At 36.3% G+C, this 25,539-nt stretch overlaps 1 protein-coding gene across 6 annotated transcripts in view; it reads right to left on the reverse strand.

Annotated features, from left to right (window-relative positions):
- The window catches only part of DNM3 (dynamin 3), a 571,744-nt gene that overhangs the window by 101,455 nt on the left and 444,750 nt on the right, over nucleotides 1–25,539 (reverse strand). The gene's annotated exons all lie outside the window — the stretch shown is intronic.

The following is a 25,539-nucleotide window of genomic DNA, read 5'->3' on the forward strand; positions in this document are numbered from 1 at the left end:
CTAAATGGCTCATAAAACTTTAAAATTATGGCAATAATCTCAAAAAACTAAAATATTATGCTGGATTCAAATCACAAATGCTCATCAATATTGTGAAAAGGAAAGAACATTAATATTTAACAGAGTAAAGTGCCTATGAAGTGCATATTGACAACTGGACAATACTATAATTTTATATTTCCTTTCCTAATAATAAAATAATACACAAGATGTAATAATGCCCATTTAGAATAATTTAGAAATTAGATAAAAGTATAAAAATGTATACAATCAACCATTTTCTACTATTTACAGATAAACCTATTTCTTTATATTCTTTTGTTCTATGCATTTTTTCACAGTTGAGTTTCTCTCTCTTTCTCTGTCTCTCTCTATTTTGTGTCCTTTTCACTTACAATTGTATCATGGTCATATACTTATGCCATTACATCTTCATAAACATCAAATTATAATGTTATAATATTCATTAATATAAATGTATGATAATTTACTTGACCTCCTAATATTAGATAAGTAATTTACTTTATTTGCAATCATAAATAAAGCTCAAATAAATATTTTTATCCATAAGCCTTTGTCTTTCTACTTTAATTTACTACTATTATTTTCTGAGGATAGATTCTTACAGATAGAGTGACAGAATCAAAGTTATAATCATTTTTGAAGACAATGATACAGTTCCAATCATCTTTCCAGAAAAGATAATCCAATTTAGACAGATACTAGCAGTGTACAAGATTAACAATCTTTTTCTCTTCTTTATCTCTTCCAAGGTGTTCTCATTCATGGCTAAGAGTTTCAATTTACACCTAACTCAGATGGCTTACATATTTACATCCCCTGTCCAGACCTGCCCGATTCATACTGCTTATTGACTTCTCCACTTGAGTATCTCAAAGGCACTGTGACATGGATGACTGAATTGGTGATTTCCAACTTGATGTTCCCATTTCATGCAGCATCAGTGTAATGCAGATACTTTGGAGGTATCTTAGACATCTTCCACACTCTCATACACCTCCTTACATTTTACCACTTAAAAGTGTACTTCCTGTATATTGACCATCATGTTATTATCATCTCCCTTTTGGGTTATTACAACATCTCTTTAGTCTTGCTGCATCACACGACCACTTTAAATTTGCTCTCTAATCCTTATTATCTTCTGAAAATGTGAATCAGATATTCACATAAATATATCTGGTTATACCAGTTAAAACCCCTGGTATAAAACACTGCAATACTACATGCTTTTAGGAAAAGACCACACTCACTATGATGGCCTACAAAGTCCTGCACAGTCTGACCCAACATTACCTTACTCTCTAGCTTCTTTTCATACTCTGTTCTCCCTTGATTTTTTTTTTTTTTTTTTTTTTTTTGCGGTACGCGGGCCTCTCACTGCTGTGGCCTCTCTCGTTGCGGAGCACAGGCTCCGGACGCGCAGGCTCAGCGGCCATGGCTCACGGGCCCAGCGGCTCTGCGGCATGTGGGATCTTCCCAGACCGGGGCACGAACCCACGTCCTCTGCATCGGCAGATGGACTTTCAACCACTGCGCCACCAGGGAAGCCCTCCCTTGATTTTTAAGCCACACTGGCCTTTTACTTCTTCATATATGTCATGTTTACTCCCGAAGTCTTTGAATATACTGCTCTCTCTGTCTGCAGCTATCTGTCCTTCCCTCATTGCACAGTTAACTCCTGTGCCTTCCCACACTCATGGGACCAGTCCACTTAAAGTACCCAGCAGTTGCACGTGTGCCACAACGAACAAAGGAAAATAAAAGGACACCCAAAGAGGTCTAACAGCCAGAGAGACAAAGAATAAAGAAGGCAATCAGAACAGTCTATCAACAAAAGAGAAAGGTTGGGGGTAGCAAAAGAATAATAAGTATTTGAAGAGGTACAAAAGGGCATTAAAAAAGACTTATAGAACTAAGAAAAATAAGATTTTTAAGTTAATATATTGAGTAGATAAGTTGAAGGAAAGGATGATCAATCTTGAGATTAGAATTAGTAGATGTTAAGATCCAGTAGGAGAATTAGAAAAATAAAGAGAGAAGTGTGGAGGAAAGACCCAGAACATCTAACCTGTAAATAATAGGAGTTCCAGAAAAAGAAAAGGAAGATGGGAGGAGAAAAATAATTATGAAAAAAACCTATTTTTTAAAAAAGAAACGTAGGCTTCCCTGGTGGCGCAGTGGTTGACAAAGTCCGCCTACCGATGCAGGGGACACGGACGGGTTCGTGCCCCGGTCCGGGAAGATCCCACATGCCGCGGAGCCGCTGGGCCCATGAGCCATGGCCGCTGAGCCTGCGTGTCCGGAGCCTGTGCTCCGCAATGGGAGAGGCCACAACAGTGAGAGGCCCGCGTACCGCAAAAAAAGAAAAGAAAAGAAAAAAAAGAAACGTATCCTGATTTTTAGAAAGATCCAAATCTTTACATTAAAGTGCTGTTTCAGATAGAATTGATGAGAAAAATTACCACATACACACACGCTAGTATAAATCTTGAGCTCTGAGATAAAGAAAAGTCTTCTGTAAAGAAAGAGAAAGTTGCTTACAAAGGAAAAAGAATTAGACTGGCACTGGACTGAACATTCAAAAGGTAGAAGGCAATGAAATAGTATTCATGGATTCTTAAGAGGACTTCAGACTCAGAGTCCCACATCCAGCCAGGTTAACACCATATACCCAATCTGAGGGAGATGCTAAGGCAGTATTAGGATTACAACAACACTGAATGTACCTGCAGAGAGTGTTCAAGGGTGAAGAAAAACTAAGAGAAGAGAAAACAGTGGTAAGCAACAAAATTTGCCGTATCCATAGAGTCAAATCAAAATAAATAATGATAGATCATCTAAGAATTGCAATATAAGGACTAAATAAGAAGTCTTAAAGAAGAAGAGACACATTGCAACAGAAATTCAAATAGTCTAAAACTCAGGGGAGGGTGGAAGGAAAAAAAGATGCTCACAAGTTCTCCTCTGATGGGTATAGGAGTGAAGAGTAGGGAAGCAAAGGGATCCCAGAGTTCTCATATTGTTGGAAGAAGTGGGCAAGGAGAGAAGTAGGAGAAGAAAGTGTCTTGGGAGAGAAATATTTGATAATTTGCCTCATGGAATAATAGGTTTATATACTGGTGAGTGTAAATATTAATAAAATAAAAAGTACAGGGGCTTCCCTGGTGGCGCAGTGGTTGAGAGTCCGCCTGCCGATGCAGGGCACACGGGTTCGTGCCCCGGTCCGGGAGGATCCCACATGCCGCAGAGTGGCTGGACCTGTGAGCCATGGCCACTAGGCCTGCGTGTCCGGAATCTGTGCTCCGCAACGGGAGAGGCCGCAACAGTGAGAGGCCTGTGTACCGCAAAAAAAAAAAAAAAAAAAAAAAAGTACAGAACTCCCAAATTAAAAAAGAAAACATAAAGAAAATTAATAGCCTCTTGATCAAATCAGCAAAAAATTAAGAAAAGAAACAACAAAATAAAATAGGAAATTTTAACGATAGGAATAAAATCAAGTATATTAATTATTAAATTAATAAAAGTGAACTGAATTCTCTCAGCTAAACAGTTAATTTAGGTTAAAAAAATAAAACCCAATTATATGTTATTTGCAAAACTAAAGGAACAGGTAAAGATATATCAGACAAACACAAAACAAAGAAATAAAAATTCATGAATGGCAATATTAATATAGGCAAGATAGAATTTAAAAGTACTGAACAGGATAAACAATTTAAAAGCACTAAATAGAACAAATAGAAATATTATATAATGATATAAAGTACAATTTATGAAGACTGGAAAATACTTATAAACCTGTTTGCACCAAATAATATAATAGACAAATAAATGAAGCAAATGTTACTTTAAAATGTAGGATAAACTTGACATAACTATTGCATATAATTAATTAAAATATAAATATGGAAAGTTTTTAATATGGCATTTTTCGAATTAGATATAGTGGACAAAAAATAAGTAAGCACATAAAAGAAATAAATAGTACAACAGATGAAGTAAATTTAATAGGTTCCTTTATCGCTTAAATAGAAGATAAAGATGTTTTCACCATCAACAAACCATTTACAAAAATCTGTCATATACTTGGATCTGCACACACACATAATATCAGTTTTAAGAAATTAAAAAAAAGAGAGATTTTATGAATCCCATGCTTTGGTCACAAAACAAAAAAAAAAAGAAAAAATGAATTTCTAAAAAAAAGACTCAAAAAGAAAATAAAAAGCAAGCACACTCCTCGATAATTCTTGTATTACAGAAGAAACCAAAACAAAATTGTAAATTATTTAGAAAGCAATAAAAAATATATAAACACATCATATCCAACCAGTGGAGCACAGCAAAGGCTATAGGAAAACTTATGGCTTTAAATATGTTCATCATTTAGAGAAAAAATTTAAAAAGTTAATATTCATCTATAGAAAGTGTTAAATTAGGATAAAAAAACAAAATAAGCCAAGAAAGGAAATTAACATAGATTAAACCAAAACTAATGAAATAGGAAATATTAAGATAGCATAAAGGATAAAGACATCCGTGAGTATTTTCCCTTTAGTAATAGATAATAAATTTATAATCCTAATTAGGGGAGAAAACAAAAGTATACAAGATCACAAATGAGAAAGGATAGAATACATACCCACAAATATATAGGAGATTGAGAAAATTACAATCAAATACTTTATGCAATCTTATGCCAAAACTAAGAACCTAGAGGTAATTAATAATATCCTTAAAAAAAATCAACAAAATTAACTCAGAAAGAGTTGGAAAACCCAAGTTGCTTTTACAAAACACTGCTAGTATTAAGATACTTGCTTAAAAGACTAACAATGACTGCAAGACAAATATACAAAAATCATGGAGGGACCCTGAAGATGGCGGAGGAGTAAGCCATGGAGATCACCTTCCTCCCCACAAATACATCAGAAATACATCTACATGTGGAACAACTCCTACAGAACACCTACTGAATGTTGGCAGAAGACCTCAGACCTCCCAAAAGGCAAGAAACTCCCCACGTACCTGGGTAGGGCAAAAGAAAAAAGAAACAACAGAGACAAAAGAATAGGGACAGGACCTGCACCACAGGGAGGGAGCCATGAAGGAGTAAAGGTTTCCACACACTAGGAGGACCCTTCGCGGGTGGAGACTGCGGGTGGCAGAGCGGGAAGCTTCGGCCGGGAGCCATGGAGGAGAGTGCAGCAACAGGGGTGTGGGGGGCAAAGCGGAGAGATTCCAGCACAGAGGAGCGGTGCCGACCAGCACTCACCAGACCGAGAGGCTTGTCTGCTCACCCGCCGGGACGGGCCGGGGGCTGGGAGCTGAGGCTTGAAGGGCTTCAGAGGTCAGAATGGCCATCATCAAAAAAATCTACTAACAATAAATGCTGGAGAGGGTCTGGAGAAAAGGGAACCCTTTTGCACTGTTGGTGGGAATGTAAATTGATACAGCCACTATGGAGAACAGTATAGAGGTTCCTTAAAAAACTAAAAATAGAACTACCATATGATCCAGCAATCCCACTACTGGGCACATACCCTGAGAAAACCATAATTCAAAGAGTCGTGTACCACAATGTTCATTGCAGCTCTATTTACAATAGCCAGGACATGGAAGCAACCTAAGTGTCCTTCAACAGATGAATAGATAAAGAAGATGTGGCACATATATACAATGGAATATTAGCCATAAAAAGAAATGAAATTGAGTTATTTGTAGTGAGGTGGATGGACCTAGAGACTGTCATACAGAGTGAAGTAAGTCAGAAAGAGTAAAACAAATACCATATGCTAACATATATATATGGAATCTAAAAAAAAAATGGTTCTGAAGAACCTAGGGGCAGGACAGGAATCAAGATGCACACATAGAGAATGGACTTGAGGACACAGGGAGGGGGGAGTGTAAGCTGGGCAGAAGTGAGAGAGTGGCATGGACATATATACACTACCAAATGTGAAATAGACAGCTAGTGGGAAGCAGCCACATAGCACAGGGAGACCAGCTCTGTGCTTTGTGTCCACCTAGAAGGGTGGGATAGAGAGGGTGGGAGGCAGATGCAAGACGGAGAAGATATGGGGATGTATGTATATGTATAGCTGATTCACTTTGTTATATAGCAGAAACTAACACACCATTGTAAAGCAATTATACTCCAATAAAGATGTTAAAAAAATACAAATCAATGACTTTCCTCAATACTCCCAATAACTTTGAAATGGAAGAAATACTCCATTCACGCTAGGAGAAAGGCTATAAAACACATAAAAATAAATTATTTTAAATTAAGAAAATTATAAGATCTTCATAAATGGGAAGGCATATTTGGATGTGTTAATTTGATTACACTATACTGCTAGGTCTTACTAAGTGAGTAGCACTAGTAGGTATTCAATAAATACTTATTGAATAATGAGTACCATCACACCCTTAAAAATAATGACAATCGGGCTTCCCTGGTGGCGCAGTGGTTGAGAATCCGCCTACCAATGCAGGGAACACGGGTTCGTGCCCCGGTCTGGGAAGATCCCACGTGCCGCGGAGCGGCTAGGCCCGTGAGCCATGGCCGCTGAGCCTGCGAGTCCGGAGCCTGTACTCCGCAACGGGAGAGGCCACAGCAGTGAGAGGCCCGCGTACCGCCCAAAAAAATAAATAAATAAAAATAATGACTATCATCTTTAAAACACCTTTTCAAATTTTATAATTTAAATGATTCTCGGGGTTTCCCTGGTGGCGCAGTGGTTACGAGTCTGCCTGCCAATGCGGGGGCCTGGGTTCGAATCCTTGTCCGGGAAGATCCCACATGCTGAGGAGCAACTAAGCCCATGCGCCACAGCTACTGAGCCCATGTGCTGCAACTACTGAAGCCCACGCACCTAGAGCCCATGCTCCGCAACAAGGGAAGCCATCGCAATGAGAAACCTGCACACTGCAATGATGAGTAGCCCCTGCTCACCACAACTAGAGAAAGCCCGCGCGCAGCAACAAAGACCCAATGCAGCCAAAAATTAATTAAGTAAAATAAATAAATTAAAAAAATGATTCTCCATCAAAGCTTTAATATTTTTGCAAAGGAGGATGAGCATTTTTATATATTTATGGAAATGATGTTCTTTGTTCTGATTTCATTACATACTTTTTGTATATTATTATAATAATTTCTCATTTTTTATTTGCTTTTGCCTGACATATCTTTGTCTCTTTTACTCTTTTGCTTTTATCCATTTGTTTTAGTTTTTAAAAAGAAATATCTGTTATAAATGCTAACTGTAAAGTAGGCTTTAATTTTCATCCCAATTTGAAAATCACCTCCTACAATTAGGAAAGTTTTAATCATGTTTATTTCTCGCCTTTTTGGTTTCTATATTATTTTAGTGGTTTTCAGTTCTACAGGTAAATGACCATCTTAAAGTTTTCCAAATTATTCTTGAATTCATTTTTGTATATAAAATTCCTGTATATAAACTTTAGGAATAAAATAATAAGTTTTGGCTTCTTGGGAGATTTAGAAGCTTTTACTTTTCACATTATCTCATGACATTTGCAAATCTGTCTAGAAATATTAACCTAGAATATTATTTCTGAATTATTGTTTTCACATTTCTTTGAGGCTCCTTTTTTTCTCTTTTTACTTTTGTATTCAATTTTGTTACACTTAAGCAATTATTTAGATGGAACTCTACATGTTTAACTTTAATAAAGATTTATCATCAGGCATTTTCTACCTGGACTTCTCAATTTGTAAATTCTTACTTGGATTCATTTTTTGAGCTGGCTCAAACTAGAGTTAGCTATCTAAATTTCTGGTTGGGGCAGTCTCTACATTTCTCACATTGATTCAGTGAGTAAGTGAAGAAATTTCTTATTTTTTTTTACTGTTTAGCCCAGTTTTTCTTATTCAGGGTAATGCACGCAATGGTCACTCAAAGGATTTCAATCTAGTTCACTCTGTGAGTCTTGCAAATAGTTGACTGACATTTCCACTTCCCAGTGCTTTTGAGACTTTCCATCTCTGTTGTATATGAATTTTTGGATATAGCAATGGATGGAGAAGGGCAAAAGAGAAGCTTCTAATTTTTCACCATCTTATAAGAGGTTATCTTATTTAACCTTCATAGCAACCCTGCAAAGTTGGTTATAGAGCTGTTTTACAGTTGAGGAAGCTGAGATTCAGAGAGATTAGGTGACTTTCCCCAAATCACATAGCTAATTAACGGCACAACCTGGGCCTACCATGTTCCTTGGCATATAGCCTCTGTAAAGCAAATATTAGTTGAATGAATGAACAAAGGAGTCAATGAATAAATGAACTATGGAATGAACTTGGACTGTGCTCATTTTTAAAAACCACCTTTTTCATTTTTGACTGGACCCTTAACTTTCTACAGAAAACCTAAGATTTAAAAAGTTTGAAGAGACAAACCATAATAAGTAGAATGAGTAATTTTAATTAAAGTGGGACATATTTAAAGGAAATATATTTTCCTAGTATGAGAGTTTATTGTTGGAAAATTTGAAAGGTCATATCTTTGCTACAGAGCAGAAAGGGTAATGGATTATCTTGACGGAATCAAAATTCATCAGTTTTTAATTTTCTAATTACCTCTCTACAATAGCTTTTAACTACCACGTAGGTTTCCATCTGAGGCATTTCCACTACACAGTATGAGTTTCTTTAAGATGTAAAGGTATGGGGAAGGCAAAGCTGGACAAATGCCATGGGAGCTCTTGGCCAGCTGGAAAGCACGAAAAGTAGAGGGTACAGACTTTCCACACTCTCTAAGCAGATCTGAAGAATTCAGCTTTGGCCCACTCTTACTGACCTTTCTCCAGAGTATTTTCTTTCAGGGGCTCTTCAAATGGAAAATCTTGATTTTTTTCCCTCAAAGGATAGCCAAATTCTTGAGAGGGAAAATAATTATCTGGTTGAAACATTAGAAGAGGGTCAAAGGCTTCTGGTGGCTTTGGCTGCTTCATTTTTACCCATTTTTGAAGCCTCGTCTTAGGCTGTGTCTAGACATCCAAGGAGAGTTGGATACAGGTCTAAAACACTAAACTGAGCTGATTTACTGGAAGTCTCATAAATTCTGTGGATGCAGCTTCCAGGTTCTCACCACATGCCGTAGCTATATAGATAACCCACAGCAATTTGTACTGACTGCATTTTTTGTTGTTGTTTAGTCTATTTCAGCTGCAATCACACAGATATGGGCTTCTGAATGATTTCACTATGAAATCAAGCTGAACTATATGTTTTGCAGTTTGAAAAAATAAAATTCATCTCAGTATTAAAAATGACCATAAGAAATTTTATCCCATAAGTAAAAGGCTTTTAAGTGTTACACTGTAGAGAACATGACCACATGATGAGCCCATGTTTTGATTATATACATAACTTTCATTCACATCATAAGAATGTCTTTGGGTGTTAAAAATGTGAGGTTTAATTTCTTTGCCTATGACAGTTCTTCAACATCTGAGACCAGATATTACGTGTCCCACAAGTCTTCTAGTCCCCAAGCCAACACTTTTGCCAACTTTTCCAAATGTTTCTCATATGAAGAGGTTTCTAGATAACACTGCATCCTTCTTGCATTCTTGTGAATTTGCTGTATTTTAAATGGATTTTCTGAAAATGAGATGCCAGCAACTGATCACAAATCTCCAGATGCGATATTATTCATATGTAAGGAAGAAGTCTGGCAGAATTTTTGCCTGCTTTCTGGACAGAAAACTTTTACTAATGTAAATTTAAGTAAAACACAGTAGAATATAGTAAAGACCATAAACACCTATTGAAGTCCTGGCTATTATTATCATTTATTATCTTATATGACATTGGAGAAGGCAACCTCTTTGAATTTCAGTTTACTCATCTATAAAATGGGGATAATAGCATTATCTATCTCAGGCTTACTATGATAATAAAATAAGGTTATATGCATGAAGAGCTTATTCCACACCATGCCCAGCATCGGCTAAATGTACAAGTAAAATATATAAAGTACAAAAATTATTATTATGCGTTACTTTCACTGCATTTAGGTCCCTTACAATTGATGTCCTATAAAACCAGACCTCTCTTGGACTGAATGCATATAGACTTTTTAAAACATGAGTAAAATTTATACTTAACATTATTACATTTCATCTGGTTAGTTTTGGCCCATTTACCAGTTTGCTCAGATGTTCTGAATCCAAATTCTGGCACACAATATATTCACAATTCTTCCTGTTTTGCATTATCTGCATATTTATTACATAACATTCCCATATCATTATCAGAGTCATTGGTAATCATATTATAGACCTAAAACAGAACTCAAAGGATCCCATACCAGAGTTACATGTTCCATTAACTTGTACCCATTGGCTATCAACAATAAGACTTAAGATGTAATCATAAGTCCATCATAAATGGACTATCAAGTTATGTCTATTTCCCCTCATGCATATTTCAAAAGACTATATCAAGGTCTAAGTATATTATATCTACTCCTTCTATTAAAAATTTGGAGTCAGTTTGGTTCAACTTGTTTTTCAAGATTCAGAGAAAGTTCCTATTGATCACTGATATCCTTTCTAAATAATTATAAATATCAATTTCATAATTAATTATAGATGTATATAGCAGGGCATTGATGATAAACTCATCGATCAAATTTCCATTTTGTTTTCCCTTTTGAAAATCTGGACAACACCCTCCTCTGTGGACTTTTTTTTTTTACTGATCCGCTGATCCTACCACATTCCCACTCATCATCACCCTGCTATGTCTTCACTTCTGTGCACACTCAGTTTAGCACTATAACTACTACCTTGCAAACTTTTGAGTCCCTTTCCTGTCTTTTCCTTCACCATTTTATTTACCTAATAAAACTCCAACTGAATTACTTTCTTACTCAGCTCATATATCCAAGTTGCTAAAGAATCCAAGAGAAAAACTATGCAACTGTGATGACTATACTCACTTCAAATATCAAATGGGCACCTAACTTTTCCAGACTTCCCTACTATAAGTCTTCAATCAATATACTTTCTCACTGTACTAGAGGATTACTTCATACCTTTTTTTCCCTAAATCTCTAATACACCATCTGCCACTCACACTTGACAGATAATTCTGCTTCATACTACACAGGAAAAACAAATACAATCTGATAAGAATTGTATCTTCTTTCCACCAAATCCACCAGACTACCTGCATTAGCAACCACAGGTTCTGCCTTCCTCTTGTACCATGGAAGACCAAACCCTCAACTTATACACTGGGTCCCATGTCTTCTAATGTCTTCCTGAACTTCCTGCAATTATTTCTTTTCTCTTCCATGTCAACAATTTCTTCCTTTCTACTATTGGATCACTCATATGGCATACTAGCATGCCTCAAAAGCAACCATCTTAAAACACATACACACACAACACACACACACACACACACACACACACACACACACATACTTTCACTTTCACTCCCTAAGAACTGCCTCATTTTTGTTTGCTTTTACAGTGAAATTCCTTGAGTTATCTTGAATCATTTTCTCCATTCTCTCTCCTCTCATTCTTTTGTCAATCCACCCCAGTGAGATTTGTGGTCCTGCTACTCTATAGATACTGGTCTTATCAAGTTTATGTGATCTACATTTTGCCACAGAAAATGCTCAATTCCTAGCCTTCATGTGACTTGCCTTCACTGCAGCATCTGACATTGTTGACCACTCCCTCTCTTCAATCACTGTCTTCTCAAGACTTTTGCAATATCAAACTCTCCTGCTTTCCACACTTCTACCCTACTGACTGCAGCTTCTTAATCTCTTTTGCTGTCTCCTCTTCCTTTGTTAGACTTTTAAATTCGGGAGTGCCCCAAGCTCCTTCCATGGTCTGTGCTTTCTCCAAGGTGATCTCTGTCTGGTGGCCTTAAATACCATTTAAATGCAGATAACTCCAGACCTCTACACTGAACTACAGACTCCCACATCCAAGCCACCATCTTCTCTCATCTGGTTGATTGTTACAGCTTCCTAACACCTCCTTGACACCTCTCTTGATCCGCTCTCCACAAAGAAGCCACAGTGATCATATATTATATCACCACCCTGTTTAAAATCCTCCAGTGACTTCCCACCATGAGCAGGAAAAAAATTCAAACTTCTTGCCATGAATGATCTACCTTTCCAACCTTGTTTTCCATTTATGTTCTTCCAACTGCAACATAAGTTCATTGATGGAATGCTAAATGTTGATCAATGTATTTCTAGCATCTACATTATATGCTGGGTGCTCAATAATATTTGTCGGCTAACTAACTACTCTTTCAGTCTTTTCTCAGCATCCAAAATTCTTCAAAGACTATTGACAATGAATCAATGATACCAAGACGTTACATTATTATAAATTGAGAACCAAACCTGTGATTTCAACAATATGAATTTAATAAGCTAGGACAATGAATTATTCTTATATCTTACAGAGAATATTCCTGATTTCATGTACTTGTAATAATAAGAAGCAGTGCAATAAAACTAGAAATTATGATAAAAGTTAAGCAGAAAAGAACCATAAAACCACTTAAAGTAACCCCCCACCCTCACCAAATTTTGTGTCAAACAGCAACTTAAAGGTGTAATTATACACTATTTGCTAAATAGACAAAATAATACCACACACCAGATTGAAACTCAGGATTCTATTCAGAGGCAAATTCTATTCAGAGGCAAAATCACAGTCACATACATCTTATTATTTTTACAAAAAGAAGCAAAAATACATTGTCAGCATTTAACAAATTGGAAAATGATAAAACTTAGCAGAGCAAAATACAGGATATAATAAATTGGGAACTAATTATGGAAAACTGAATTATCATTGATAAATTTATGAGTCTGTTCTTTGATGAATCAAATAATGAAACAGCTCTGTAATTATAGTAAATAAAAGATAAGAAAAATAATCAAAATCAGAAATGAGACATGATTTAACAGGGAGAAGATTAAATTATTTTAAGAGATGCTAAGTATACTTTTATGATAGCAAATTTATAAGTATCAATGATGGGTACAATTTCTAGGAAATTATGAAAAAAGAATCATAAAATCCCAACTGACCAATATCCACAGGATAAACTGGAAAACAAAACTTTTCTTCAAATTAGTTCTGATCTCAGAGAGTTTATAGGTCTTTCTTTCCAAATTTTAAGGGAAAGATTCTTTTATGCAGGGCATCTCAGAAACATTAATAGGCCAATACACACTGTAAATCTCCAAGAAAAGAACATGCTAAGCAGAATTCCCCATTTATTTGACCCTAGATTCTTTTTTCCTTGAACTTCTCACAGGGCTAGTGTGTACTTTAAGGACCAAACTTTGGGATATTTCTCTATAAACCAATCTCACCTATGAATAAAGATGTAGAACTCCTAAAAAATATGTTAGGAAATTGAGTGTCATAAAATGTTTAAAAGTATGACCTTGAATAGTCAAAGCAATCTTGAGAAAGAAGAACAAAGCTGGAGGCATCACGCTCCCTGATTTCAGACTATAGTACAAAGCTATAGTAATCAAAAACAGTATAGCATTGACATAAAAACAGTCACATGGATCAACAGAACAGAATAGAGAGCCCAGAAATAAACTCATATATACATAGTCAATTAATTTCCAACAAAGGAGCCAAGAATATACATTGGGGAAAGGACAGTCTCTTCAATAAATGGTGTTGAGGAAACTAGACAGTCACATGCAAAAGAATAAATCTGGACCACTATCTTACACCATATACAAAAACAAATATAAAATGAATTAATGACTTCAATTTAAACCTGAAACCATAAAACTCCTAGAAGAAAACATAAGCAGTGATCTCCTTAACATGGGTCTTGGTGATGATTTTTTAGATTTGACACCAAATACAAAGGCAACAAAACTACATCAAACTAAAAAGATTTTGCACAGCAAAGGAAACCATCAACAAAATTAAAAGGCAAACCATCAACAAAATGAAAGGAGAATATATTTGCAAATCATATGTCTGGTAAAGGGTTAATATTCAAACGTAAAAAGAATGCACATAACTCAACAACAAAAAATCTGATTTTAAAAATGGGCAGAATAGACATTTTTCCAAAGAAGAGATACAGATGGCCAACAGGTACATGAAAAAGTGCTCAATATCACTAATCATCAGAGAAATACACATCAAAACCATGAGATATCACCTCACACTTGTTAGAATGGCTATTATCAAAAAGACAAGAAAGAAATGTTGGCAAGGATGTAGAGAAAAGGGAACTCTTGTACACGGTTGGTGGGAATGTAAATTGGAGCACTCACTATGGAAGAGTATGGAGGTTCCTCAAGAAATTAAAAATAGAACTACAGTACAATCTAGCAATTCACTTCTGGGTATTTATCCAAAGAAAAGTAAGACATTAAACTCAAAAGACATGGAAACAACCTACGTGTCCATCAAAGGATGAGTGGTAAAGAAAATGTTATTTATGTGTGTGTGTGTGTATAATGCTAGGTAAAATAAGCCTCACAGACAAAGACAAATATTGTATGATCTCTCTTATATGTCAAATCTTATAAAGCACAAAACAAAAAACTGAGTTCATAGATACAAAGAACAGGTTGTTGGTTGCCAAAAGCAGGGCATGGAGTGGTGGGCAAGAGATACAAACTTCCAGTTAAAAAAGAAATAAATCATGGAGATGTAATGGTGATCAGAGCATGGTGATCATGGTTAATAATACTGCATTACATATGTGAAAGTTGCTAAGAGAGTAAATCTTAAAAGTTCTCACCACAAGAAAAAAATTTGTAACTATGTGTGGAGACAGATGTTAACTAGACTTGTGGAGACCGTTTCACAATATAAACAGATATCGAATCATGTTGCACACCTGAAACTAATATAAAGTTATATGTCAATTATACCTCAATAATAGAAAAAAAGATCCAGCCACCACTACCAAGTAGGGTTTTTCCTAAGAGAAGTTTTTGTGAGGAATACTGTAAAGAGATCACTTGCATTCAGTACCATGTATAAATTGACCACTCACAAATCCCAGATTTCTCCTCCAAGCTACAGTTAAATTCTGGATATTTCCACTTTCAAAATCTTGATTTACTCTCAAATCTTCCCTTCCTCCAAAGCTTCCTCGTATTAGTAAATGGTGCCCCCTTCCAACTAGTTGCTTGTGCTAGATACATGTCATTCTGGATGTCTCTTTTTCCCGCACTTCAGTTTCAATCAGTCCGTCTGTCAACACAGCCCCCTAATGAATCTCCTTTATTTCATCTCCACTGCCTCCATTCTAGTCCAGGACACCATCATCTTTCACCTGGATTGCTACACAAAACTCCTAACTCCTAGACCTGCTTCTCTCCTACTCTCCATTCTGTAGCCAAACGCAACCCCATCAATGGCTCCCCACTGTATTAGGATAAAGATCACCAATTTTGATATTCAGTCTTTAGTATTTCCTTTCCTTGACCCAGTGAAGAGAAAAAGGTGAAGAAATAAAAATTTTAAATGAAAAAAAATTAATTTTTATAAAAAATATTTTAAAATATAAGAGCATTGCAAAACACATTTACTGTAAGTGCAGCTGCAGAATCAGCTGAGTCACCAACACTCCTGACTTTCTCTGGCTGCCAACGGCCATGGTGCCAAGTCCATGTCAGTGTTAATCACTGACACAATAAAAGAGCTGAAAGCATGAATTTTGGTTATAACTGTGGGGTCTTATTTATGAAGAGAAAGGTCATAAAGAAGGCAGATTACAATTTAAGTGGTGGAAATTCTTAAAATATAGCATATTTTATATCTAAATATTCTTCCTCATACCCAAATGCTAAAATAATCTGATGTCACACAATTTAAGAAGGTAATCTAAATAAAAATAGAAAGTTTGGATTCCTTAGTAGAAACTGGAAAGACCTGGTTTCTTGAAAGACCTTCTGCTCCTGGCCCCTTTTCCCCAGACTTCATTGTTTCTCCTGCAAAAGAGGAGGAGGACTGATAGATTTGATTGATGGGTTATAAAAGAGAAATTGAGCAAGCCTGTGTCCATAGGACACATGCATTTCTCTCTCATTCCAAGATGCTCTGGTGAGTTCTGCTTTGTGGGAGAGGTCTGTGGTTGCTCAGCTTTGTCTATGATTATTGGGGGCTGAAGTATTAGCAAGACACTTGGCCACAGATCTAGATCCATTTGTTTCATGACTTATCTGTTTGTTTCCTGTGCTTCCAAAAACAGCAGCAACAACAACAAATCTGAACTGGAGAAGGGGAGAAAAGAGTGTGATTTATTGGCCCCCTAAAACTCCAACAGTGAGGGGTAGCGTTGAAGAGAGGTTAATAGTTTTGGTTTCAGATGGGTCAAACAGGAAGTGAAAGTAGGCCTTCTGAGTGAAAATGCCCAGTAGGCAGCTGGAGATGTGGGACTGTTGTCTCAAGATAATAAATAATGACCATACTACATGTGGCTGTGATGCTATGTACCATATGAATTTCTTTATTTTATTTTAATACAGCTTAATAGCCTCATTAAGTATTTCCCATAGGAGGACAAGCCAAACAACCACAGGTCATGTGTCTACTTGGGCATAACCAATAGCAGGCAAATTAGCCAATAATACAATAGCATTTTAAAAAGTTGTTGCAATCCAATATTTATGCAGAATGTGTTGATGATGATGGTGGTGGTTCTATGACCAGGGGTCCCACGGCATGCCTTTTCATCCTTCAGGCCTTTTCATTCAATGCTGCCTATGTCCTCCTACCTTCTTTACCACCTGGCAAACTTCCGCTCATCCTTAGAGCCTCAAGTCATATATTCCTTCCTCTGAATCTTCCCCAGGTAGCATTAATTATCCTCTTCTCTATGTTCCCCTAATGACTTACTTATACAGCATTTGAGTTGAACTACATCTTCTGTTTAAGGAATTTATTACTTCTAGAGGTGGTAGAAATATAAACAATGTCAGAGATGATTTACATAAAAATCCTGGGTAAAAGATCCATAAAGGACTAATAAAAACAGTAGAGATTATGAGATACATCTTCAACCTCCAAGTTTCTATTAAGGAAGATTTCCACACCAAGTGTCTCTGTAAAATATAACAGACGGATGGATGAAGTATGTAACTGGTTATGTGACATGTCATTCTGTATAATGGTTCTTGTGGCATTCATTTATTGATTTACTTGTCTAATAAACATTTGTTGAGAAGCTATGTGCCAGTTATTGTGCTAGGCCCTGAGGGACACATGGCGAATAGGACAGACAAGGTCCCTATTCTCATGAAGCTTATATTCTGGCAGTACGTATAAAAATTGATGGTGAATGGAATCCTAAGATACTAACAATAATTTATCTAGACTTCACTGTCAAGGTACCAAGTAAGTCCCGATATCCCAATGACATTTCCCCCTTTTGCCTAAACAACAAAAGAAAAAACAGACATCTGTTTTATTCCAGTAAGTTTCATCATTTAACAATTACTCAAAAGACTGAAAATAATTCATAACCAGATAAAGGAAATCTTTACAAAGCTCCTAGTGGTTTTTAAAAATTGCTGTTTAAAAATGAACACTACAAAGGAGTTTCTGACCAGACAGCTGTTTGAAAGAATAATGATTTCATGTTTTAAGAGTAACTTTAAAATTGAGATGTCTTTCCCTCCCAGGAAAACTCAGCAGCTGTGAAGATTATTTCACTTCTCTTTCTTTCACATTTTACTGGATTTAATTTTAAAGGGGAAAAAAGGTATAAAAGAGAAAATTGCATACAACACAGAAGAAAACCTATTGCAAAACAAGCAACTGCGCCTTTTTAACCACAAGGAAAACATAAAGGCAACCCCAAATCTCTTTTTAGCTGAGGAAGAAGAAAACACAGCCCTTTCCTGGTGAAGTTCACCTCTTTCCCTGCTAAACTTAGAAAATGACCCCTCTAAATCTCAATAAAATCAAGGTTAAGTTGGTTTTCTATAAGAATGGAAAGGAATAACTAAAACAACTTCAGGAAGTAGCAACGGAGAATCAGTCACAAAGAATATAAGTAATTGCTGCCTTGTATACTTCATTGGTCAAGTCCCGCCAACCACTGTGCCCAGTTTTGGAACCCAACTAAAGCAATGGAGTCCATCCATGAGGGAGGTGGAGAGAGCCTCCAAGGTGATTAAGAGGAGACAGATGAGGTTAAAAGGCTAGGGGAAGATGTTTTCAAGATGAAACTAGCAGGCAAAGCACTCTTTGCAGCACTCTGAAGCCCCTTGCATTTAATTAGCCATTGCCACTGATGGAAAAGCTGAGAGAAAATGTGGCGCAGAGATATGAGGAAGAATGTTCCAGTAATTCAAGTGAACCTCTGATAATCAGGTCTCCCTCTGTAGCTAGAAGGATATAAAGTGGCTGATACCTGGGAAGGAAGAAGATCTGGAGTAAACAGGTGCAAGTTGATGCCATGTGGCTGGAGCTGTGTGGGCATAAAAACAGGCCTGACCCAAAGGTGAAACCTGCCTGAGACGCCCCATAAGCTGTCCAGGTACCTGGGCTGGAGGACTGTCCTTTTCTTCTTCCTCCATATGAGGAACACATATGGGTTTCTACTGGCTGTAAAAGTTACCAGACAAGAATGATGAACTGTATCAGCAAATAAGGAATCTGAGACTATCTCCAAGTAGACTTAAGCCTAACATTCCAATGGTCTAACAAAATATGCTTCCTGATAGAAATAAATAAAGTGGCTTTTCAATATGTGGAGTAGGTGAACAGTTTTATCCTACCCATAATATCCTTATCCCATATCAAAACCTTCACCAACCAGTTTTGTTTCTGGCAGTTTCATTCTTTTGAGTCTTGAGATCTTTAGGTTTCTGCACTAATCATTGTGTGATGGGACAGAAAGAGCATAGACTTTGGAATCAGAGAAATTCTAACTCTGGAACTTGTTAATCATATGTTAGTTTTGTGACTTTGGGCAAATTACTCAAGTTCTCAGGGTCTCGATTTCCTTGTTGATAACTGAAGATAGTACTATCTAAGAGGGTTTTAAAGGATTTGAAATAATGTATGAAAAGCATTTAGCATGGTGCCTGGCAGTAGTTATCATTAAAATGCAAATGTTCCTGGAGAAAGCTATTAGCTCACAAGGCAATATCTAAATGATGTAACTAACTGAGAAAGAATGAAGAAGAAGGTAGACAGAATGAGCAGTGAGGATGAGCAATGGACAAGATCAATCACAAATTCCAGCTCCTCCATAGCTCTCTGTCCTGAGCTTGGTAAAAACACTGGGATAAACAGTCATTAAATTTACAATAGCCAGGACATGGAAGCAACCTAAATGTCCATCAACAGAAGAATGGATAAAGAAGATGTGGTTACATATATACAATGGAATATTACTCAGCCATAAAAAGGAACAAAACTGTGCAATTTGCAGAGACATGGATGGACCTAGAGGCTGTCATACAGAGTGAAGTAAGTCAGAAAGAGAAAAACAAATATTGTATAATATCGCTTATATGTGGAATCTAGAAAAATGATACAGGTGAACTTATTTGCAAAGCAGAAATAGAGACACAGATGTAGAGAGCAGAGGTATGGATACGGGGGTGGGGGAAGGAGGGTGGGATGAATTGGGAGATTGAGATTGACATATATACACTACTATGTATAAAATAGATAACTAATGAGAACCTACTGTATAGCACAGGGAACTCTACTCAGTGCTCTGTGGTGACCTAAATGGGAAGGAAATCCAAAAAAGAGGGGATATATGTATACGTATAGCTGATTCACCTTGCTCTCCAGCAAAAACTAACACAACATTGTAAAGCAACTATACTCCAATAAAAATTAATTTAAAAAAACAGTCATGGAAGGAAGTATAATAGATTTTCATCTTCCTAATATATTTTAGACATGGTCTTGCCTAGAGATGAAATATGACATCTCTTGGTCCCTTTCAATCTCGATGTTATATAATTCTAAAATTTCAGAGCAAAGAAATGGGATGAACAAAAGTACATCATATTTTTCAAAGTATCACTGAAGAAGAAACAATACTGCCAAACAAAGAAGTTAACATTCAAGAACAGAACTGTAGTAAATTACAGTTAGGTCTGCAAATCAGCTTGACTCATAAAGAAAATACTAAGATCCAGTTTGTTAATACACTTTGAAAATGAGTAATAATTACTTATATTGAGCACGATAGCTATTTACAAAGTAATTTACAGTGCTAAACAATAGGCATCAATACTTTGGGCTCTAAAACACTTTGTGGAAGCAAAGTTTTTTTGTTTTTGTTGTTGTTGTTGTTTTTTGTGCTACACGGGCCTCTCATTGCTGTGGCCTCTTCCGTTGCGGAGCGTAGGCTCCGGATGCGCAGGCTCAGCGGCCATGGCTCACGGGCCCAGCCGCTCCGCGGCATGTGGGATCTTCCTAGACTGGGGCACGAACCCGTGTCCCCTGCATCGGCAGCCGGACTCTCAACCACTGCACCAGCAGGGAAGCCTGAAGCAAAGTTTTAAGCTTGCTTACACTGAGGAAAATGGGGATGTTGGCTCACAGGTTACCTAATCTCTATTTGGGGTACCATTTTTCTGGTAACTCTGCTCTTGAGACATTGCCGTTATGATGATTAATTTGTGGACCTTGGAGAAAAGAAACCAATTCCAAGTGGATAGTCCATCTGGAACTCTGTCATTTTACCATCTCTTGGAACATTCCAACAACATCCCAGGCTCCTTTCCGTGTATTTCAACTTTCTTCCTTTCAGCCCACACTGTGGTTCATCAGAAGTATATTCCTCTCCATACTACTGTCAACTCCCTTCTAAAAATCTGGAGTCCCTTGTTCCCTAGCTTCAAAACTTTTTCAGACCAGCTTCAAAACTTCCTATAATTTAATTCTGTTAACACATTGTTCCTCTCCATCATCACATACACAGAAAATCTTAACATATTCAGTTTTCATAACTGCCAGTTATAAATATCTCTTCCTATCAAAGCAAAACTTGCTGTTCTCAGAACACAATTTTCTATCTTTGACCAAGACTTCCCATATTCCAGTCTTTGTATGTAGAATTCTATTTCAATCCGTCCTTTTACCTCATTCACAAAAGTATTTCATGAAAACTTAATTAATAATGCTTGGTTTGAACTATTCCTTTCATATCTCACTGTGTTTGTGCGTGTGTGTGTGCGTGCCTGTGTGTGTGTGTATCCAAAACTTGGATGCTATTAATTTCAATAATTTTGGTTTTAGTGTCTCTCTTTACAAACTTTTCATGAATGTTTTATTTCCTTCGATTATTAATCTGGAATCTCTTTTGGATGGCTACCTAAATGTTTAACAAAATAAAGGAATATATGCGAAAATGAATTGTAAAGTAAAAAGTTCTATATAATTATTCAGTACCATTTTTTTATATCCTCACAGAACATGCAGTTACCATTAAATAAATGTTGACTAATGCTTAAAACTGAGGAAAAAACCCAGCAAGCAGCAAGCTCAAGGGTAATAATAAGCAATACCAAAATCTATTCAGTCACTCATCCACTCACTCACTCACTCTTTCACTGCAGAATAACTACTCTATGCCAGGCACTGTTCTGGGCACTGAGGATAAAGCAATGAACAAATGAGATTAAATTCTTGCTTTCACAGAACTTACAGTCAAATGGGGAAGATAGAAAACAAAAAAGAGTAAACATATCAAAAAGTAATGTGTTATGAACAAAATAGAGCAGGAGAAGGGGACATAATGATAGAAGTGCCTTTTTAGAGAGGGTAGTCAGAAATGAGGTGATGTCATTTGAAAAGAATCAAGAATTGAAGAGGGGGATGTGACTCATGAGAATTTCTGGGGGAAGAACATTCCAGAAGAACGCAAAGGCCCTCAGACAGCATGAAGCTCAACATACTCAAGAAACAGTAAGGAGGACAACAGCAATGCAAATGCACCAAGGTCATGAGTTTGCTAGTGGTTTTGTGCTGATTTAGAAATTATTCAAGTGCAAATACTCACATGCTATACCGTGACTAGGCAGAGAAATAAAAGACCCTGCACTGGGTATTATACTATTCTATTACCCAAAGTTAATCAATTAAACATTTTTTTTAAGCTTGTGTATTTCAAATGAATAAGGTTTTACTATCAACATCAGTCTATTAAAAGGAATTTAAAATGTCCCACATTAGTTTTCAATCCAGCATAAAATTATTATCCTCAAGCTTTCTCAAAAATGAATTGCACCCTCCAAAGGTGATGAAGCATCAATCCTTTTCTCAACATGCACACTCATTCATTTCCTATATTGAAAGGAGAAAAATGATACACAGTCTGGCAGGATTATGTTTATAAAACCAGATTGCTAGTTAAAATAAGCAAAACAAATTTCAGCAACAAGAAAACTGGCCTGCCTCCCCAGGTGAAGCATGGGGAGACTGACCTCATAGCCCAGAAAAACCACAGTGATAATACAAACTACCAGAGAAAGAACATTCTAACCTCCAAATTAAATCAAGCACTCCGAGCTGCTGGGGTTCTTCTCTAGTCAGCATGTGCTGGGGTTCATTATGGAAACACAGCAGAATATGAAATGCAGTGAAGCCAATGGTGCAATGTGACACAGGCTGAGTTTGTATACTTATGCAATAACTCACATGCTGATGCTCCTGATTTGTAACTGAAGGCAGGATAAAGCAGGGATGTTTATGAAGAAAAGGGCTAATGAATCACAGAAACTTGCCTTCTCCTCCACAGCATGTCAAAGAACGAGTAGTGAACGTTTCCCCGAAGTCAACTGTATGTGCTGCTTATTATGAAACAGTAATGGTAACATGCATTCCTGCAAAGTGGCCATAAATTATAAATTGTGATAAAAATTTAGGAAATATTGACCCTGGGCAAGGAAAAGAGCCATTTATGCATCTAAGGAAAATAGACCGTAGAATATTTTTATAAGCACTTTGCCATTTTAAGTCTACTGTACTTTGAACAGAGTAAAAGAAAAACATAACTCTGGGTCAAATCTAGGAGCACCACAAGAGCATTCCATATGTGAGAGAGAAAGTAGGAAACATATCAGAAAAGGCAAAGAGGTCTCCCTTGCCATCAATTTCTGAGCTCAGAGATGCTTTTCCTCAGGAACAGGCTAATTTTTGATGCAGCCATAATTTTATATAAATTGCTTGAGATGTATCTGCACCACCTTTTGGGGCTAATGTAATCTATTAAGGTCTATGATTGACAGGACTGTAGTGCAGCCTATATTTTTATCCAAAGATCTATCCAAGTTCTAGTAGTTTAAAATTTCATGGGGGAAAATCATAGTAACATAATCTAATGACGTCAACACTTTAAAAACATTTCTCAGTTTTACAGAATAAAGCACCCTAATCCTCTTGCTAAGATATGCAAGGTAATTCTCCTAATCTCATCGATTATTTTAATTTTCATTCACAGGATCTTATCTTTTTATATTATACCTTTTCTTGCAATTGACTGAAAAGTTTTTAATGTAATGTTTTAGGTTATAAAACAACATGGTTTTGTATAAAAGCAGAACATTTTCAATTCTTGATGATATCCACCTGACCATATCAACATGTTGCTAGATACTTTCAGGGCTAGTCTACAGAGATTCCTAGGTCCTTTTCACTCAATGCACTTAACCAGATTCCAAGAGTCTTAGGCAGAGTTTGGATCATTTTCCTCTAATACGTGACACCTCATGTTTTCTCACATTGCAATTAGTCTGCCATTTTCTTACTCACTACTAAAGCCCTGTGAGGTTTTCTAAAGATTGTTTTCTCACTGCCCAAGGGAGATGGATCTACAGAATTTGAGTTTTTCGCAATGTATTTCAGATTATTTACACAGATGTTAAGACTAGGTTGTGCATTGGAAACGTAGGAAATTAGGATGCTGGGAAATCTCAGTTATTATACTATGCCATTGACAGAAATACCCATCTCGTCCCAATACTCTATGAAAATCATGAATGCAGAGAACAAGGACCATTTTTGTTTCTTCTAGCCCCTACCACAGATCCCAGCACATTATAAGTGTTCAATAAAGTGCTGATAAGTTGGCTAATTTCCACCCTCAACCTACTTTCTTGAAGAGTTTCCTAGCCACATTAAAAAAAAACCCAATAAACCCACAATTTCATAAACTTTATAGTACAACTTTGCTAATGATTATTTGAAAACTTAAATGTGTAGTTATTCATTGATTATTCTTTTTTAAAAATTTAATTTTTAAATTTTTTTATACAATTTTTAAAGGTTACACTCCATTTACAGTTATTACAAAATACTGGGTATACTCCCCACTTTGTACATCCATTGATTATTCTTTATTGCCATATATTTAACTTCCCAACGAGCTCATAGAATAGTTAGGCATGCTTTCTTCTCAAAGAAACTATCTTGCTTTTTGTCTAACTTTTAGTTCTCACACCATTTATTATAATTTATACCAGTTTACCTAATATGAAAGTGAGAATCCCCATTTCTGATTCTGGAAATACTCTGATCCTCCAATTCATAAGAAGAATCCCAGGGGCAGGTTGAAGGCATCAGTTATAAATATCACTTTCGAGACTGGAAAATTATAATTAGCATGAACTCTTACTCATAAAGGACAATTAGGGAATGGGCCATTATACTAAGTAATTTAATTTATATATAAATTAGAATATGTGTGTATGTAATTTCTGTTACAAGATTTAAAAGAAGTACAGCACAATTTACACAAAAATCTTGCCAAGCATAGTTTAAACTTCAATGCTTAATAATGTACTTCAGACTCCATCCTATTTAGGGAATACTAACAAAATAAGTAATCATAAAAAAACTATAGGAAAATAATTGTGCATAAAACAGGTTTATGTAGTTAAGGTGGCATGTACCATAGAGGTCATCTAAGCCAAATTCCCCCATAAACAAGGCAGGACTCTCCTCTATGACATCATCAACATGTAGGCTTGACCATTTATCCTTTTTTTTTTCCCCCAGACCATGTCGGTTTACTGCTAGCTATTTTTCTAGCATAATTATCAATAGTGCCCCCTTTTACTCCCAAAAGTGAGGATACATTATGATCACCCTACCAATATGTTTTTAATCTAGCTTCTGCTCAAAGTGCTCTGGCAATGGGGGAGGCTTGCTAATTCACAACTTGCTCATTCTATTTTTAAAAGGCTATAATAAAAATATAAAATATATATGTAACATATAAAAATATTAAAAACACTAGACATCTCTTTCTAATGATGAGCTTATATCTTTTTTCAGAGTCACTTTTACCCATTACTATTTTGACCCTCTTGGAAAGGCAATACAGAACGTGAATCCTTCAACTCTATAAGACAACTTTCATGCTTTTCTTAAACATAAAAGGTTAACCATAAAATGCCAGGTTAAACATAAAATGATTCAATAAGGAAATACCCTTTGGGAAGAAGTTTGTTGGGAAACAAAAATTAT

This window comes from Lagenorhynchus albirostris, chromosome 2 (assembly GCF_949774975.1).
Source record: "Lagenorhynchus albirostris chromosome 2, mLagAlb1.1, whole genome shotgun sequence".
In the NCBI taxonomy this organism is placed as follows: domain Eukaryota; kingdom Metazoa; phylum Chordata; class Mammalia; order Artiodactyla; family Delphinidae; genus Lagenorhynchus; species Lagenorhynchus albirostris.